Genomic DNA, 19,459 nt, shown 5'->3' on the forward strand with positions numbered 1-19,459 from the left:
AGAACAATGAAAGGTCATCACTATCGCAAGTGGATTTCCCAGAATTGTCCCCGCCCTCGCGAGGACAATGGAAACAACAGCAACAAAAGCAAGGCGAGACGCCTGGAACCCGGAGAGGGCGCAGCCGTTCGAGGAAACGCGATAAAAGCAGAGGCCGCTCCACGAGCCGGGGAATTACCTCGCAAGAGAAGATGTACTACAACCAAGGTAGACAACAACCGGCGCGACAGCTCAACTGGGCCCAAGCCGCCAAGACCCAAGAAACGGTACACGCCAATGCAGCGCTAGACCAAATTAACAGAGCGTTACGACAAGAAAATGAGCAGCTGAAGAGGAGTCTAGCCGAGCTAACTGCAAGGCTGAACTCATTCCCCGATGCGCAGAACAATCAAGCGCTGAAGCTGAGGGAGCACTCGCCCCAGCCAAGATTACAAGAAACAACCCCGCAACCCCCGGCACCGGAGGAGGAAAAAGATAACATCGAGATGGAAGCACAACCTAGCGCGGAGAACAATGACAACGCCGAAACCGAAACGGGAGAGGCAGACAGACCGTACGGACCAGCACCAAAACGGAGGGCGCTCGAAGTCGCACGGGAAAGACGGGTCAACATGAGGCTGGATAGACTCGAAGAACGCCAGGACCAACTGGAGGCGAAAATAGACCGCCTAGACCAGACAGTCGGAGCACTCGAGCAGAAAGTCGACGCACTCGACCGCAAGATGGACGTAATCATCCAAGCACTCGTTGCAGCAGGCATTATACCACAACAAGCGCTGAACCTAACCCAACCATAATGGATAGCACAGCTAAAAAGGATCAAGGTAACCACCAAGCACGAAAACAGCGCAGCGGGAAATTAATAATATGGCAATGGAACTCCAACGGCTTTCAGAAGAAGAAAGCACAGCTTCAACAATACATACTACAAGCCGAAAATACGCCGGACGTGATCATCATACAAGAAACGCTTAGCGACGAAGCACCGACGCTACCAGGGTACAGATCATTTGCGAAATCCCCCCCCAAGCGCCCGTGACACGGGATCGAAAAAGGGGAGGGGAGTCTGCACCCTGGTGAAGAAGGGACTCATAGTAATAGAACACGGTCTCGTGCCACGCAGCGCTATTGAACACGTGACAACTGAAATCGTGGCCGGCAAACGCAAAAGGCGCACGAGCATCACGGTAGTCAACCTCTACAGCAACCCAAGGCAACACAAGCAAAAGTTTAAGGCACTCATCCAGAAGACGAAGCAGATCGCGGGGGACAACATCAATTTCATTGCAGGGGACTTCAACGCACAGCACAGACTCTGGGGTTACCACGAAACCACCGAGAAGGGACAGCACCTGTTGGACGACATGACAGAAATGGGCTACCAGCTGATTAACGACCTGGAAACCACAACAAGAAACGCACTAACATCAACGCAGCGGGATACAAACCCGGACCTGACGTTTCTGGGCGAAACCACGAGGCCACTAATGGTGAAATGGAGAAACACCGAGGAGACACTGGGAAGCGACCACAAGATCCTCGAGATAGAGATACCCATCCGAGGCAACATCAAGAAAAGCAGACAACAGCACATTGTGGATTGGCATGACTACAGACAGAAATTAGAAGCCAACGGCCCGGAAACCATAGAAGACATTGAGACATGGGCGAACCTGCTCAACGGCACGATCCAGAGCGCCACGCAAACGGTCGACGCCGAAGCAGACGGCGTGCAAATCGACAGCCGCCTAGCGCACCTCATGGAAGCCCGAAACTCACTTAAAAATCGCTGGAAACGACAACGTCACAACAGGAAACTAAGCAAAAGAATAGCACAACTTAACATCGAAATCGCAAAACACAGTAAGGTGGTGTGCCGGCAGCAGTGGCACGCTGTATGTCAAGAAGAAGACGGCCAGTTACACAAGGGCAAGACCTGGAAACTACTACGGCACCTGCTGGATGAGCAACAAACCAAAGGAACCCAACAATACATACTCAACAGAACCCGGCACAAGGCGGTCACAGAACTGGGCGAAGACGAGGTGAAAAAGCGCCTCAACAACAAATATCTCCCGGAAACGCCGGTGGATCCGTTACCGGTATACACCGGCGCGGACAACGCACTCCTAGACGCAGATATAGAGGAGTGGGAAGTGCGTGCGGTGCTCCAATCGATCAATTGCAAGTCGGCGCCCGGGATAGACCAGATCACCAACAAGGCACTGAGAAATTTAAGTGATACGGCAATATCCGCTCTCACTAAATATTTCAACCGGTGCTGGAAAGACGGAAAATTACCACAGCAATGGAAGACCGCCAAGACGGTCCTAATACCAAAGCCAAACAAGCCACCGGGCATCGAAAACTTGAGGCCCATATCCCTCACGTCATGCGCCGGGAAACTACTCGAACACGTCCTGCTGAACCGCTGGCAGCAATACCTGGAGGAAACCAACATATACCCGGACACCATGCTCGGCTTCCAGGCCAAACTCTGCACGCAGGACGCCATGTTACTGCTAAAACACGAAGTGATGGACGGAAAGACCAAAGACAACACAGCGGTACTGGGGCTGGACCTACAGGGCGCGTTTGACAACGTGCACCATTCGGCCATCCTCAAGCAAAACACCATACATCAAAGACTTTTTGACCGGACGCACCGCACATGTAGTAGCAGGGGACCTACAGCTCCCGCCCAAACAATTGGGAAGTACGGGCACGCCGCAAGGGTCGGTGATTTCCCCACTGCTCTTTAACCTCGTGATGATTGGAGTTGCCAACAGGCTAAACACCATCCAGAACGTTAAATACACGATATACGCAGATGACATCACGATTTGGACAACGCAAGGCAGCGACGGACAGATCGAGGCGGCGTTGCAAGAGGCGGTGTCAGCGGTGGAAGATTACCTACAGCCCACGGGGCTAAAGTGCTCACCGGCAAAATCAGAGCTGATGCTAATCACTCCACGAGCAAACGCTTCAAGGAGAGACCAGTGGACACCACAATCAAGACGGGCAACGGGGGAGAAATTCCCAAGGTCAAAACACTCAAAGTCTTGGGTCTAAGGCTCAGAGACAAGGGCAGCAACGAAAAGACCCTGGTAAACGAACTACAAACAAAGACATTTAGAGCCGTTCGGCTCATCAACAAGGTGGCCACAAGACAACAAGGCATGAAGGAGGACAGCCTGCTGAGACTAACACAGTCATTTGCAATCAGTCACGTCGCATACGTAGCGTCCTACCACAACTGGCGGGCGGACGAGAAGAAAACAATCGACGCCGCCATCCGTAGGGCATACAAGAGCGCCCTCGGATTATATCACCACACGAGCACAGAACACATGCTCGCTTTGGGCGTACACAATACGCTCGAAGAAATCATGGAAGCACAACGAACAGCGCAATACCAACGCCTGGCTCAAACCAGAACGGGGCGAGCCATCCTGAAGCGGATCGGCATGGAAATTCCACACACCTCGCCAAGAGAAGCGGCCGCTCTACCCCGAGACGTACTGCGCAAGATCTGGATACCACCTGTACCGAGACACATGCATCCACAGAACGATCAAGAGCGAAGAACAGCAAGGGCTGTGGCTCTAACCAAAAGCCACGCCAACGATCCACATGCTTACTATGTGGATGTGGCCAAATATCACAATATACGGAACGCTTACGCGGCGGTGGTCATCAACGCAAGCACCGGAGAACTCGTCACCTCAGGCAGCATACGGTGCAGGACGCCAGCGCAGGCAGAAGAATACGCCATCGTGCTGGCGCTGCACGCACCGGATTGTCGCACGATAATAAGCGACTCGAAAACGGCGGTCTCCAACTTTTCGCAGAATAACGTGTACCCCACTACGGCAAGAGCACTACTCCCAATCACACAGAACAGAAGACTGGCAACCAACGTCACCATCAAGTGGTTCCCGGCGCATGCTGGCGAGCTGGACGAGTCGGCTGGCCCGAATCGCAACGAGGAAGCAGACAGGGAGGCGCACGCGCTAACAAGACGCGGGCTCCCGTCATCGCTCCCCGCAATACGCGAGGCAAACCCGACAGAAGCCGCTGCCGAGAACGAGAACAGCGAAGAGTATGCCATCACAACGTACGGGGAAGTTCTGCAATGGTATAGAGCGAACCGTAACAGATACCCACCGCCTCATCGGGACCTAACACGCAAAGAAGCGACCACCCTACGACAACTATATATACAGGCAAGAGCGATATGGACTCCGGTATGGGTGAAACACGTCTGTCCGGAGATATATCACACAGACACGTGCCAACGGTGCAAGAAGGCGCGAGCCACCCAGAGCCACATACTCTGGGAATGCTCGCCCCCTGCACCCAACACCCAAGACAACGAGTTGCCAGACGAGATGTGCAGCAAGCTCATCAGCACAGAACTCGGTAATCAACGGGCCGTCGTCCAGCACGTCCTCGAGCTCCTGGACCGGCAGAAACCCGGGACGTCGTCTCGCTTGCGAGACAACGGATAGGGTGAACGCGGGGCTAGGACGAAGACATGGAACACCACAACGAAGAAGCAGCAAGACTACCCACAGAGACAAGGTCCAGCACGTGCCACGTTCCCCTAGGAGCGTGAGACGACCGGTGCTCGCCTTCGGGCTCGCAGCACGGCCGCCGCCTCCGTGGGGCAAGCGGGCACGCAAGAGTCTCCCCTCCCACACCCCCTCCCCTGAACTGCCGGATCGATTCAATAAAGTTGTTTCTCTCTCTCTCATCGACAATATCTACGCTGGAAGACAACAATTACAACAACAACCAATACGTAATCCATACGACTTGCAGGCGCGCCCCCGCGGAAATGCTCTGCATTTGATCGTGCCCCTCGCGAGGGAGATGTTTCTTTTTTCCAAAACAGGTCCAGCTATCAAGTGCTGCTTGGCCGCTCTCGGCGATTTCATCGCCGGGCCATCTCTGCATTAGTGCACGTGTCTCGTCGCCTGGCTGATAAGTTGAAGGGTGGGGCGTCCAACCAGGGAACTGCTTCACCGCACGTAACTGACCAGTGACGTCGCAACCACTGCAACGCCGACTGGCCGACCGACGAGCAAGCCGACTAGAAAAGCCCTGGTGGACCTTCGTAGAGCTCATTGGGCAGCAGCGGCCACAACCGACAACTTCCTAAGCAATGCATTTTTCCAACACAGGTTGGTTTTCTTTATTTTTAACCGCTTTTTTCTTTCTATCTTGTTGCCGCTGCTGCCAAGCGAAGTGTCCACATGCCGTCTTTTGAGTTGCCGCCAGAGCTCTCAAAGCTCATCAAGGATCTAAGACAAGAGATGCCAGCGATGCGTAGCGTCATGGAAAAAGAGCTCCGAAAGACTTCAACGAACTTAAGCTTTCTATAGACTTTTTTAGTGAACAATTTGACAAAAAGGCAACGCTCTGTGCCAAAATTGAAAAAGAAAACGTGGGCTTAAAAAAAGAAAATGCCTCTCTTTCAGCGCAATGCGAAGCACTGCATCAATCTGTAACTGACACAGAGCAATGCATGATTGATATAGAGCAGTATTCACGTAACCGCTACATCGAGATCAAAGGCATTCCGTTTGATGAAAATGAAAACCATCCTGACCTACTGAAAAAGCTGGGCGATGTCATCGCGGAACCAATGACCTTAGTTGAAGTAGAGGTGTGCCATCGTGTCCCCAGAAGAGATGAAGGATGCCCGAACGTTGTTGTCGAGTTTACGTCACGCACAAAACGTAATGTCGTACTGGAAAAGGCACGCAAGAAGCGTGTTGACACCTCCCAGCTCGGTGCTTCAGACGTATCTCCAATATACGTCAATGAATACTTGTGCCCAGCAGTGAAAAAGCTGCTTGTTCACGTTGTTGCAAAGAAGCATGAAAAGGGATAGAAATGCGCCTGGACGAAAGAAGGGAAATCTACACGCAGAAAATCTACACAACGCAGTCTTTACGTGTGAGTTGCGCTCGCGATCTCGAGAAAATGCAGTATGCTTCTGCTGAATAATTTCAGTGGCACCATTACCCGGATAAAATGGCAGACAAAACATTTCGCAGTGATGATGTGTCGAAACTTTATGAAATGAACAAACCATCAACCTCTTTCCTACACATAAACGCACAGTCTGCTCGTAAGAAGGAAGAAAATCTCGGTAATTTTATTTCCTGTTTTATATTTTCCTTTGACGTAATAATGCTCACCGAAACATGGTATGAGAACGACGACGAAATTTGGAAACAACCTGGTTACACAACGCATTACCTCAACCGCCCCACTAAAAAAGGAGGCGGGATTCTGCTAATGACTAGAAACGATGCAAAATGTGACTTAGTTGAGGAATTCTGCCAAAATAATGATGACTCTGAAGTATTAACAGTTATGTGCACACAATACGTCTTCTCTGTTTTATACCTTCCACCTTGCGGTAGTACTCCTAAATTCCTAGCTTTCTTGAATAAATTCCTGGGATGGGTAAACGATAATTCCTTCAAACTTGTGTTGGGTGGTGACGTAAACATTAACATGCTAAACAAAACTTTATCACAGTGCGAACTTACGACTTTACTGGATTCAAACGCCTGCATTAACGCTGTTACTTCCCCAACTCGTATAACTGAAACATCGGCAACCTTAATTGATTTGTTCATTACCAATATAGACGCAGAAATGCTTCAGTCCGGCGTTGTAGGAGCTGAAGTGAGTGATCACTTGCCCATTTTTTTAATGTTGGATGGCTCATTAAAACTCACTCCAAACCCCCCCCCCCCCCTAGAATTAGTTACGAAGATGTAAACCCAATCGCATTAAAACATTTCCGCAGCGAGCTGTCACTAGTGAACTGGGAAGCAATTTACAATAAAACTGAGCCTGACGCTGCCTATGACGCCTTCACGTCAATTTTCCTTAGAATATACAAAAAAAATTTCGAGACCAAAACATTGTGCCCCAAGAAAAGCCGGAAACCATGGATAACATGTCACTCATTACAATTGATTAAACAAAAAAGACAATCTATACCAACGATTCCTACAAACTAGAGACCCAAGCGACTTGCGCGCATTTAAAATTTCGCAACAATGTTACAGCTGTCTTGAAACAAACTAAACGCAGGTATATCAGTAATTTATTTCATCAGTTTCGCGTCCCGTGACTTCTCGGTGGATTTGCTGGAACGGGCAGTCTCGCAATGCTCCTCGATGTCCTCCCGTATCGTACGTAAGAGGTCCGACGTCCTTTTCTGCGAGTGCTGCTTTAGCGCGGGCCAGCCTCGGCAGCTCGTAGTCTTCTCTATGAATCGCGAATTCTCACCGACCATGGGCCTACCGACGTCGTGGCCGCAAGGAGGACCTGGTCCAAGGCCAGTTGCCATGTTGTACCCGCCCTCTGCTCCGGCGCAATCTCCAGAGCCACTGTCCGCGTAGAAATCCTCTCCTCCGGCAGCACAATGTGCGCAGGCAGGCTCTCGATGTACATCTTGCTGCGCAGAATGTTCGGCCCCAGCTGCCGCTTGTACGCCTTGACCGCCGACAGGTACTCCTTCTTGGCAGACTGGGAGGGCACGCCTGGTACCATGTCTGCGGTGCCGGTTCCCTCCTGCGGGGGCTGCTGCTGGCTGGGCCCGATCGTTGTTGCCGCAGGTGGCGCACCGTGCTGTGGTAGGTGGCTCAGCGCGAACGTCTTCTCGAGACGGCGTGCCCGAAGACGGGGGAGAAGGACCGGGGGGTTGCCGATTTGGCGTGGCCGAAGCCGAGAGAGCGGGAGGGGGGAACTGTCGAGTAGGCGTTTCAGAAGCTGGGGGCCAATATCCGAGCACCTGCGAGTTGGTGTGGCCGAAGCTGGAGGACGAGCATCGGGCACACCTTGACCTGGTGCTACCGCATTTGGCGGGAGACACAAGCTTGGAGATTGTCCGAGTGGCGTGATCGCAGCTGCGTTTCGTGAATCGTCAAAACGTGGGCCTCGGGGAGCTTCAGCCATCTTGACTGGGTGGTAAGCGCTTAGCTTAGATATTGAACGGTTTGAGAGAAAGGTTCTTGCACTCGGCTCGACCCGCTGTCATATGGCGAGGAGGACCCACAGTAGGGATGGACCTGCAAGAGAGGTGCAAGATTTGTAAATGGGTGGAGCAAGTTGCTTACTCATTACCTTTCTTCGCTCTTTTCATATTTCGTCCTAAATCCAAACCACCGCACCAGCAAGCCGCACTAGTGCTCGCAATGTTCGCATTCTTTTATTGCACCATTTTTAAGGGAGCATCAAAAAAATAGAAAGACAAATGCTCAAGTTTACATGTACGTCTGAAATAAACAGGGTAGGGAAAACAAATGACGGCATGCAGGCGGCTTCAGTAACTACAAAATACTGCGGATGCCAGTCCCAGCCAGAAAGTCCAACGGTTGCTTGTAGAGAGGACCATGGGTCACATGCTTGTGACAAAGATCGTCCATAGATTAAGCGGTGAAGCACATCGCCGAGCACAGCGATAAGGCTGGAATCCTCAGCATTACATAGAAGACCAAATACCCATTCCTATCTTGCGTGTATGCCTTAGAATCGTGACGTTTTAAAAATCATTAAAGAGCAGACAACGGTTTTTTGTGCAGTGCATGTCCTCTAGCTTCTATGAAACCCAGCGTTTTATATACTGGGGTAACTGCAAGAAATTTCCAAATAAACAGGTGAAAATAATTTTAATTTGGTGGAAATAATTTTTTTCGTGTACAAACGCTTCCATTGATTTCAAGAGCTCTCCTAATCTCACGTGCAATTAAAAGTTTGTTGGCACGAGGTTCGCTTTCAGTTGCCAGAATTTCCTTTGGCGGGACACATTTGGCAGGTATATCTAGGAATTCCGATTTCAAAAGGGCGTTATCACCAAAACTATTTCGGGTTAAAATGTTTAAGGTGATGCCCTTTCATTTGGGATACGGAAAATATACTCGACAAAAATCAGTTCTCTCTCCCTTTAACAGAACAATGTATTTTACGCTAAATAATGGCCGCGTATCTGTTTGTTCCGCTGTCACTGTCGCCGAACCGCTGCAATGTAACCCGCCCCCATCTCTGCTGCTGCGAATCAACGGGCCCTTCGCTTCCCCTCGCGCTTTGCCCGGGGTTTAATTTTCCCGCGCTCGCATCACTCGCGCACGATCTGATGGGAAAACGCGAAACTTTCCTCCATTTCTAGCGAGAGCTACAATGGACGTATTCTCGCCGTTTCGCCGTGACCGGTGGCCGCACCGTGAGCTGAGTGGTTCCGTAGCTGGCAGCGGTTCGCGCGGTGGCTGAGGAACCTAGCGATTCCCTAGCCGCTGCACCTGGCCGCTCGCTGCGCGGAAAATTAACAATAATAAATGAAAAAAAAAAATAAAAATAAAGCTATAAAAATGCAAAGAAATAAACAAAAGAAAAAAATACAAATTAAAAATGAAACAATAAAAATTCAAAAAAAAAATCGTATACTTAGTATGGGGCGGCTCGGTGGGATTCCTCGTAAGGTATAGAAATTGAGTCGGAAGAGGCAAAAAAGACAGCCTTCGTCGTCGAACAAAACCATGAGGAGGCAAAGAGCCGAGGAGACGGAGGAAGAACGAGCCTCGCGCCTCGAGAAGCGTCATAACCGTACAGAGAACCAAGCTAAAGAAAAACATTAAGCGTACGTCTCGCTGCGCACACCCAGGCATAACTGAGTTAAGCCGCAGCCAGTTTTTTAACGTGTTTTTTTATAGTAAAAACTAACTGCACGTCTATTCTTAATTAAAATATGCCGCTTTTGTCGGGTACTTTTTATTTTTTATTTTGAGCAGCATGAGTGCATGTCCCATTCCCGCAGTCTTATTTAAAACTGCTATTCCTACATATGTGCGTCTTGTTGAAAAAATATCTCACAATTGGCGGGCGGTTCAACTGGGTGACAGACGAGCAAAATTTTCGCTTTTGAGTAGCTGGAGGAAACCTACAGTCTTCAAAACTAGTCTGGAAATAGTCTTCAAATCTGGGCGCTATAAGATGTCGCGCCTGCTGCTGCATTGTCAATAAGCACATAGTGCGTGATCGTCCGACTTTTTTACAACTATGCTGTTTTTCTTTATGTTTATCCCTATATGTATGCCCCGCATGCACTCTCAGTGGTGGTAACCGAGCTGGGAAAATCCGTAAAAGGAAATCGACTGCGTCACGGCACACAAAATTTCGGAGCGCGGGAGCAGCGGAGTCGCGGGAGTGGGGTATAGTAGAGAGTTTTGGCATAGCGGCTAGCGTAGGCTACGCTAAGGGTAGCGGGAACGGAACCCGACTGCGCGTACGCGGGCGGGCACGGCGAGACAAAACACTTGGAACAATTCGCTACTTGCAAGACAAGACAGAACTGATTTTGGGGCTTGCTAAACAGAAAACCCCGGCTACATTTCCGCGCGTCTATCGCCGTTAGGGCCTGCCAGGAAAAAATTACTCCCACCTCCCCTCGCGGGAACCCCTGTGTAGATGCGACGCATAGGGGGTTCCGTTGTTGTTTCCGTTAGACGCGGCTATGACGCAACGTGGCGCGGCTATGACGCAACACAATCCAACACAATCCACTTTAATCCAATTCAATACAAATCCAATCCAAGCCAAGCCAAGCCAAGCCAATCCAATCGAATCCAATGCCCCTCGCGAGAGAGTGTTCGCTATCGGAGAGGAGAGGGGGTGAGCGGCGGAGAGCGCAGCTCGCGCGGCGAGGAGAATGGGGTAGGGGTGTGGACGGACAACGCCGTATGGAGGGACAAGGCGAGTGAATGAGATGCCGTCGCATCTAAAACGAACTGTCAAACAGAGCAAGTAGGTTCCCTTTTTCGCATGAAACATGGCTTAAGCAAAAACGCGACACCTATTGAGAATGGTTCGAAAAGGCTCCTGACACGCGGGACACTCAGCATTGACGGGTGCAGATGTGAATGTTAACGGAAATGCAAGCATCTTTTGCTGATCAGCTTGCGCGCGTTCTTCGCTTCGCCGAAGGTATTAGCGCCAAAGTAACTGCGGCTTGCGTGTTAGGGAGAGTCATACACATATAAAATGTTTTCGAAAGTACAGTGCAACCTCTTTCATTGTCTACACCGAAAAGCTTTCGAGCTGATTAATATTGTAAGCACGCAGAAGCAAGGCGATATGTACAGTACAATAAGGTGCTGGCTTCTACCATCGACCGCAGAAGTCCGCAGCGGGTGTCAAATCCAACCTTGCAGTCTGTCTAAACGCACCGACCCTGGTCCAGAAAGACCTGGTGTGAATGCGACGCTGCCGGGCCACGAATTACCCTTCCGCAGCGGTGCAAGGGAACGTGCTGACCACGAACTCGCGTTGTCTTCGAGGAAGGTGACAAAAAAGAAGAGAGCAAGGTTAGGGCGGTGAACGGAACACTCTTACGGACTTTAGACTATCCCGAGAAAGAAACTCGGGAGCCGTTGGGCTCCTGGACGAAGTTCCCTGGCGACGGCGTTACAGTGATCGATGATGGACCCATAACGAAAGCTGTTTAGCACCCTGTTAAATCCGACAAGGCCCTGAAAGGAACGCAGGCTAAGAGGCACTCACTCTTGCAGACTGGCCACTTTGAGGTCTCCCGATCACAGAGTGGGACTAGGGGAGGCGTGAACTTATAAGACGGCCCGCGGCGACAACCCCTGCGTCCTGTGGGGTCGACGTTGTGCCGCGGCGACGATGGATGTGCCTTGTCGCCTGCCGATGCCGCCGACGAGGATCGAGGTGGCACGCGCTGAACCCTCGTGCTCATCACTTCCACCTCGTCTTCTACGCTCGAGGGCCATCCGCGAGTCAGTCAGAGAATCAGGCCTGGCGTTAGAAAGTGCCTCTGCATCCTCCTAAAAGCGTCATGAAAACAAAATACAACTTTCTTGAGATTTAAAAATACAAATAGCCTTTTGTAACCAATTGATTGTAGGGTTTATTGTGCCGACGCAACGCAGCCAATGAGGTGCGCCGTAAACAGGGGCTCCGGAATTATTTTGACCACCTGGGGATATTTACCGTGCGCCGAAGTATCGTACACACGGGCGTTTTTGCTTTTCGCCTCCATCAGAAAAGCAGCCGCCGCCGCCGGGAATCGAAACGCATGAAATATTAAAGAACATTCAAATTTCGCACCACAAGGCCATATGAGCAGGAATGGCGAAGTATAGGTGATAAACAAACGGTCTTTGTCAGTGTGTTAACTGCACATTTGCCTTCGAACCTTGGCGGTGGCTGAGACCGGCGGCCGCCAATCGCGCAGGGAATATTCTGTTACGTCATACGGAAATCGCCGGGAAGCGGCTGGGAACGTACCACTGTTTTATGCGTTTTCCAGCTCAGCCAAGCTTAAAGCCACCCTCGCGATAGACCTCACGAGGGCATTTGACTATATGGATCACGACGCTATACGTTCAGAACTAGCAGATACAAATTGCGGCTCGAACATGTACAGTTACGTCCGAGACGTTCTTCAATCTCGTACCCTGACCATACAAATTGGCAACCACAAGTTGAGGCGGTACCTCACCCGCAGAAAGGCATTTCTCATGGAGCGGTCCTCTCTCCCACATTAGTTAACCGAACCATGCAGCGTATCCACCGCGCTCTAGAATCTTTCCCCGAAATTAATTACTATCTGTATGCCGACGATATCACTATCTGGATCAATCGCCGCAGTCCATGATTCATTCCACACACCCTTCAAGCCGCTGTCAGAGCTGATGATAAAGCAGCTCACACTATCGCACTAGCTTGCTCGGCTGAGAAAACTTCATTGCTCCTTGTGCACTCCCGTCATTGGAACCCACCTCAAGTTGTCCTTCATCATCACAACACCATTCACCCACGAAAACCTTTGAAAGTTCTTGGACTTCACATGAAATCTGATGGAAGAAGGTTCGACCATACAACGCATTCTCCGTCAGGACGAACCCATCCTTAACAGGATACGCCGTGTCACTACACACTCCAAGGGAATCACAGAACAGGATCTTTTTCAACTCCACGAGGCTCTTACAATCTCCCGAATTCGTTATCAAGCACCGTATGTCGTCCTCACGTGGCCCTTAGAATGAAATCTTGACGCTGTCACCCGCGAAACAGAAAATATATCTATGGGTCTTCTGATCACCACCAGCACCACCCGACTTGCGAAACTTGCTGATCCCCCGCTCTCCAAAACTGCAAGACGTCGTCATATCTTACAGTAGGAAAACCGTCCCGTCCAACCCGACCTCAACTCACTCCTCTATAAAGCAAAATACTTCAACATTTTACTGTAGCACCCGTTCTCCGCCACATGGACTATGAACGTGCCGTTTTATTCGTGCCGCATACTACCCCAACAAAATAAACCGTGATCCCGCCAGCCGCCCCGTATTCACAGACCCGGCATTTGAAGATAACATTGCTGCTATCGACTTCATCACTTCACGAGGTATTCCCTACTTTATCACTCGACGCTGCACCTCCCCAGAAGAAGCCGAACTTCTGCCATCGCTTTTCCTCTGCTGACAGCACATCGCCCGTCCGCAACACCAACAACTACACCTATTCCAAGTCTACATGCTGCCGGTTGGCCCAGAGTCTCGCTTTCCCCTCTGCGTTATCCCTTCTCAACAACGTTAAAGCGCCCTTTCAACTGAACTGGATGCCTGGTCACAAACATATACTCTTCACGCACCCAATCGTCTCCATCTATTCTAACGCACACCGGACACCCCTGTCCCACTCTGCCCCACTGCCTTATTCCCCAACCCAGGGCAACATTCTGTGGGAGCGCCCTTACAACCCTACAGAACCACACAATTACAACGGAGAGTTGCTGGCTATTGCGGCGATTGTCCAAGAGCAACGGGAACTGGCGGCCCACATCAACAGGGCCCCCAGCGGCTGCCTAGACCGAGGCGGCTGATCCGTCTCTACCATCTCATTAACAATAAAGTTTCTTTCTTTCTTTCTTTCTTTCTTTCTTTCTTTCTTTCTTTCTATCTATCTATCTATCTATCTATCTATCTATCTATCTATCTATCTATCTATCTATCTATCTATCTATCTATCTATCTATCTATCTGTCTGTCTGTCTGTCTGTCTGTCTGTCTGTCTGTCTGTCTGTCTGTCTATCTATCTATCTATCTATCTATCTATCTATCTATCTATCTATCTATCTATCTATCTACCTAATATCTCGATATTCGTGCGAGGTTTACCATAGACTTGCTATCGTTGTCATCTGTATCAAACTTGTGTATTGTCTTCATGGCTCCTTCAGAGATTAATGAGTGCTGTGCTCAAATATTTCTATATGTGCATTTATTGTAGTGATGGTGGGGGTCGTAGTAGTGATAGTACTACTAATAGTACTGCTAGTAATATTAGTCAGCAGCAGGGATTGTTGTTCTGCTTGATATAGTGCGAAGGGATACTCAGGGGGATTGACCAAAGCCTTGGAAAGCCATCAAGCGTTGGCAAGCGTACGTTTTAAGTGCTAATGCACTTCTTAAGCGACCCTGAACCTGCGTCCACCGGCGATGTCCGCGCACGTGGAGATGGGCGCGCGCAGCCTGGCCGCTGACATGGCACATACCCACGTGGGGGATTGGCCAAGAATCTCCTCGTCTTCCTTGGCAACGGGGGGAGATGGGCGCGCGCTGCCTGGCCGCTGACATGGCACATACCCACGTGGGGGATTGGCCAGGAATCTCCTCGTCTTCCTTGGCAACGGGGGGAGATGGGCGCGCGCTGCCTGGCCGCTGACATGGCACATACCCACGTGGGGGATTGGCCAAGAATAGGGCGTGAGAAGGGCTAATGCACCTGCTTAAAGGAGTACTGACACGAATTTTCAAAGCTGAGATCCGCTCTAGCAATCAAGTACAACGACAACACAAATAGTTGTCTGTGCATGGCACATACCCACGTGGGGGATTGACCAGGAATCGGGCATGAGAAGGGCTAATGCACCCGCTTAAAGGAGTACTGACACGAAATTTCAAAGCTGAGATCCGCTCTAGCAATCAAGTACAACGACAACACAAATAGGTGTCTGTGAATAAATGCATCTTTCTTTCTTTGTAGTTGTGTGTGTGTGTGTGTGTGTGTGATCTCTCTTTCGCGAACATTACCGAACCGCGCAAATTCAACTCGTGCATTCGCACTTTCACATTCTTCCCCTCGGGGAAATGCGGGGAATGTTCGTATCGATAGCACCAAGGGAAACATGAGCGCAGAAATGTGAACGTAAACGCTCAGCTGCGCTAATGGGAATTCATAGAAGTAATGATTTAGCGCACCCTCTTAACTTCTAGCGACACACTTGCACAAAATTCTGACACCACCCCCTCTCTCTTCCCTGCGAGAAAAAAAGAAATTCCGGAATTCCACCTAATCTACCCTGCCGAACCTGTGCCCCAAATATCGGAGACATCATTCGAATCCCTTCTTATTACCAGAAGCTGAAGCCAAAGAAATCTTCCTTCGGTGTAGCTGCCAGGAGGGCAAGTCGCCTTTAATCCAAGTTTGGCCCCGGAATGTTCTCCGCGTCAATTTATGCAGTGGAAGCCAAGCCCAGAGCACGGCAGTGCTCTGTTTCGGGAGTTTTTGATATATCAGTCCGGGATATAGTGAAATATTCTATTCATGTTGGTTTCGCCAGTGGTCGCTCCTGTGTTTGAGCGTCACCTATACCTCATCGTCATTTTCACCATCAGCATCAGCAGCGTCGTCATCAAGGGCATCATCACAATCTTCCACTTTGTTATCAGCCCTTTGTTATCAGCAGCAGCAGCAGCCTGCTTATATCCACTGCTGGACAAAATCCACTTTTGTAACCTCTAGCCGGTCCTCTCCGGATATGATTAGTCCATAGTACCGGTTCAATGCAGAGCGTTTATAAACGTGTCGATATGCAACGCGCCACCGCAAACTGACGTAAACTTCATATGAAATTATCCGTATTTATCAAAAGAACGCATGGGATCTAGCTAACCAATAATTTTGCAGTAGGGCGACTCAGCTTTATTAAGGTGGGACTTAGGTGCTGATGTCTGGGCATCCGCCTGGTGAGGCGTTTCCACTATGGCTTGCGCTGGCTACGCGGTACCTCTCCACCAGGCTACGCTAAGAGCAGAGATCGGAGCTGGTAAGCCGTGTCACAAACTGCTCGTATATGGATTGCGGATTATTGTAGCTTCGGTTCAAGAAAGTTATGGGTGGGGTTCTGCGCATTGCACAGTAAAAAATTCACGGGTCTTTGAAAAAAATAGCATTCCTATATATGGCTCGGACACGGGCTGCTTGGGACTAATCCATCGATTCTACTCCTAGGCTACTGAGGCCGAAAAGCGGGCTCATTTTAAGAGTTACTCTAGAGAACAGAAAGAGTGTTCCAGACGACCAAGTAGAGGGCACTGGGAGCGTACAAGAAGTATCCAGTAACAACACCCTAATAGAGCCTACCACACTGGATGCAAGGGGGCTTGCATCCAGTGCATCCAAGGAGGCCAAGCACATCTCCACAGGACCAACTCAACCTGCTGGGAGCATTCGCAACTGGTACCCTGTACCTAGAGTTCCAAGATTACGAATACGAATAGCCCATTAATCCTCTTTCTTTTCACAATAGTTCTTTCAGTCGGTCGGTCGGTCGGTCCGGTTTGACCGACTGAAAGAACTTTATCGAATGAACAACAAAACTAAAAGAACAATACCCACATCTTTCCAAGAACCGAAGCTCCCATATTTTGACGGCTGCAAACAAACTCCTACCCCCACTATACCACGCGTCTTGCAATCTACCCCACCCTGTACCCTGCCTCTCGGCCGGACTAGAAGTACTAAAGTAGTACTATTACTGCTCTTCCCTAACCCCCACTACAACAAATACACGTGTACAAATATTTCAGCGCAGCGCTCATTAATCTCTAAATGAGCCATGAAGACAACAGACAAGTTTGGTCCCGATGACAATGATAGCAACTCTATCGTAAACATCAAACGAATTGCCGATATATAGAGAAAACGTATGAAGAAATGGCACATCCCCAGCCACATGTATCCAATAACTCTGCTTCTCGGCGATTTATGTATGGCGTCACAAAATCTTCGGTGCGCGACTGCTGACTGCCGGCGTAAGCCACCGCCAAGAAACGTGCCTAAGCGATTATAGAGGGGCCTCCATCTCCGTTCGATCGAATCACTTCAAGGCAAATGTGCACTTAACACACCGACAACAATTATTTTATTCATGGCTTTTGCTGCGTCAATCATGCTCGTATTACGTCCTTGTGGATGGAAATTTGAAAGTTCTTTAATATTTATTGCATTTTTCCGGTGTCTTTTGTGGCTCGATTGGAGCTGAGTGAGATACTAGTGGCTAGTTTAATTTTTCCACAGAAACAAAGTTGTATTTTGTTTTCAAAAGCGCCTTTAGGAGGGTGCAGAGACACGTTTTAACCCCAGCCCTGATTCCCCGACTGTTTCGCGGATGGGCCTCCAGCGTGGAAGACGAGGTCTAAGCGAGGATCGCGAGGGTTCAGCGCGTGCCACCTCGTTCCTCAGCGGCGGCGGCGGCAGCGGTGACCGGCCGCTTCCATCGTTCCCATCGGCACAACATCGAGCCCTGAGGACGCAGGGGCCGCAGCCGCAGGCCGTCCAATGAGTCCCCGCCTCCCCTAGACCCCCACAGGAATCGGGACACCGCGAAATTGCCCGACTGCAAGGGTGAGTGCCTGTTATCCAGCGTCCCTCTCGGGCAATTCTCAGATTGAATGGCTTCCGCTAAACAGCTATGGGTTCATCATCGTTCAGAATAACGCTGTCACAGTGCAACTTCATCCAGGAGCCTAACGGCTCCCAAGTATTCTTTTTTTTTCTCTCTGGATTGTCGGGGTCCCTAACGTCGCACCCTTTGCTTCTGTCAGCTTCGTGGAAAATGAGAGTTCGTGGTAAGTGCACTCGGTCGCACCGCTGCGGCAGGACAATTCCTGGCCCGGCAACGTCGCGTTCAGGTCTTTCTGGGGCACGGTCGGTGACAGACTGGACGGTCGGGTTTGACCTCTGCTTCGGAGTTATGTGGTCGATGGTAGAAGCCAGCACCTTATTGTACTGTATACTTTGTAATATATTGTATTTCCTTGCTTCTGCCTATTAACAATATTAATCGGCCGAAAGCTTTCTGGTGTAGACGAAGGAAGAGGTTGCACTGTACCTTGGGAAACATTTATGGGTGTATTACTGCCCCTAACACGCGAACCATTGTTAGGTTAGCGCTAATACCACCGGCGAAGGGGAGAACGCGTGCAAGCTTATAGGGTGCATTCCCTCATCTTTAGACAGCGCCGCGGCGCTACCTGCGCGGCGGCGATGACGCCATACCTACGGTTGCACTCCGTCGTGCGGTCAACGCGTTTCCCGATGCGAAACGTGGTTTGCGGCGTGGTGTTGTCAAGAACGTTCGTGTGCACGGTGTTTTTTCTGCACGATTCGTGGTTTGAGAACGTCGTGTCGTAACGAGTAGTCAGCATTGTGTGCAAAACTCGGAATGCGCTGTTCACGTCTCCTACAAACGCAGACCCGAAGCACAACGAAAGACAAAAGCAAGCGTGCCGGGTATTCTTTTTTTTTTTTACTTTTGCTGTTTCGAAGCGAAGGCTACCGTAGTGCATGAAGACGATCTCACTTTGAGCGGCGAATGTAACTGTCCAACGGTTTGACAGGCGCGGCCAGCGGCGTGCATAACGCGGTCCGTTTCGGCGATTTCGTGCTATGTCGGTGTTATCCCCTTGCGCGGATTTCCTTATTTCCTGCGTTGCTTCAAACGACCGCGGCTCTAGTTGAGAATATTTGATGTGATGGTGGCGTGTCAGACGAGGCGCTGGTTTTACCGTGCCATCCAGGCATGTTGCGCGATTCTTGAAGAGTATCAGAGACGTGGAGTGCTCTGGTGTGAGTGTTCTTATCCGTTGAACGCACGAAGGTCGTCCATTTGAGCTCCTAATGAAGCTGAACAATTACGCACGGGGTCTGGAAGGAAATGATCGCGAGGTAAGTACGTTGTAGAACTAGGCATCGTGGCGACGACAAAGATTCCCCCGATATGATTTTTCAAGTGCTTTCGTTTCGCTGTAGACGAAACAAAGATTATAAGCAGAACAAGTTTACGAAACACGCTTTGGCTATTTCGAAAGCAGCCCAGAGACAAGTGACAGTGTTCTAGTTTGTCACTGCATACGTCGTCGTCTCTGCGCAGTTTTTGAAGTAGTCATACTGTGTACACATAGTCAAGCTTAGTGTGTTATCACGCAATACGCTTGGTCATTAGAAAGACGTCGAAGGCGACGAAAAAAGAATTAGATTCCCGCAGTTACCTGGGAAGCGACATTGCATGTACGCGTGCGTTCACCACGTCAATACTCGAAATAGTCCATGTTGAGGGTGG

This window comes from Haemaphysalis longicornis, unplaced genomic scaffold, assembly GCF_048455015.1.
Source record: "Haemaphysalis longicornis isolate Haplotype H1 unplaced genomic scaffold, Haemaphysalis longicornis Haplotype H1 scaffold_9, whole genome shotgun sequence".
NCBI lineage: Eukaryota > Metazoa > Arthropoda > Arachnida > Ixodida > Ixodidae > Haemaphysalis > Haemaphysalis longicornis.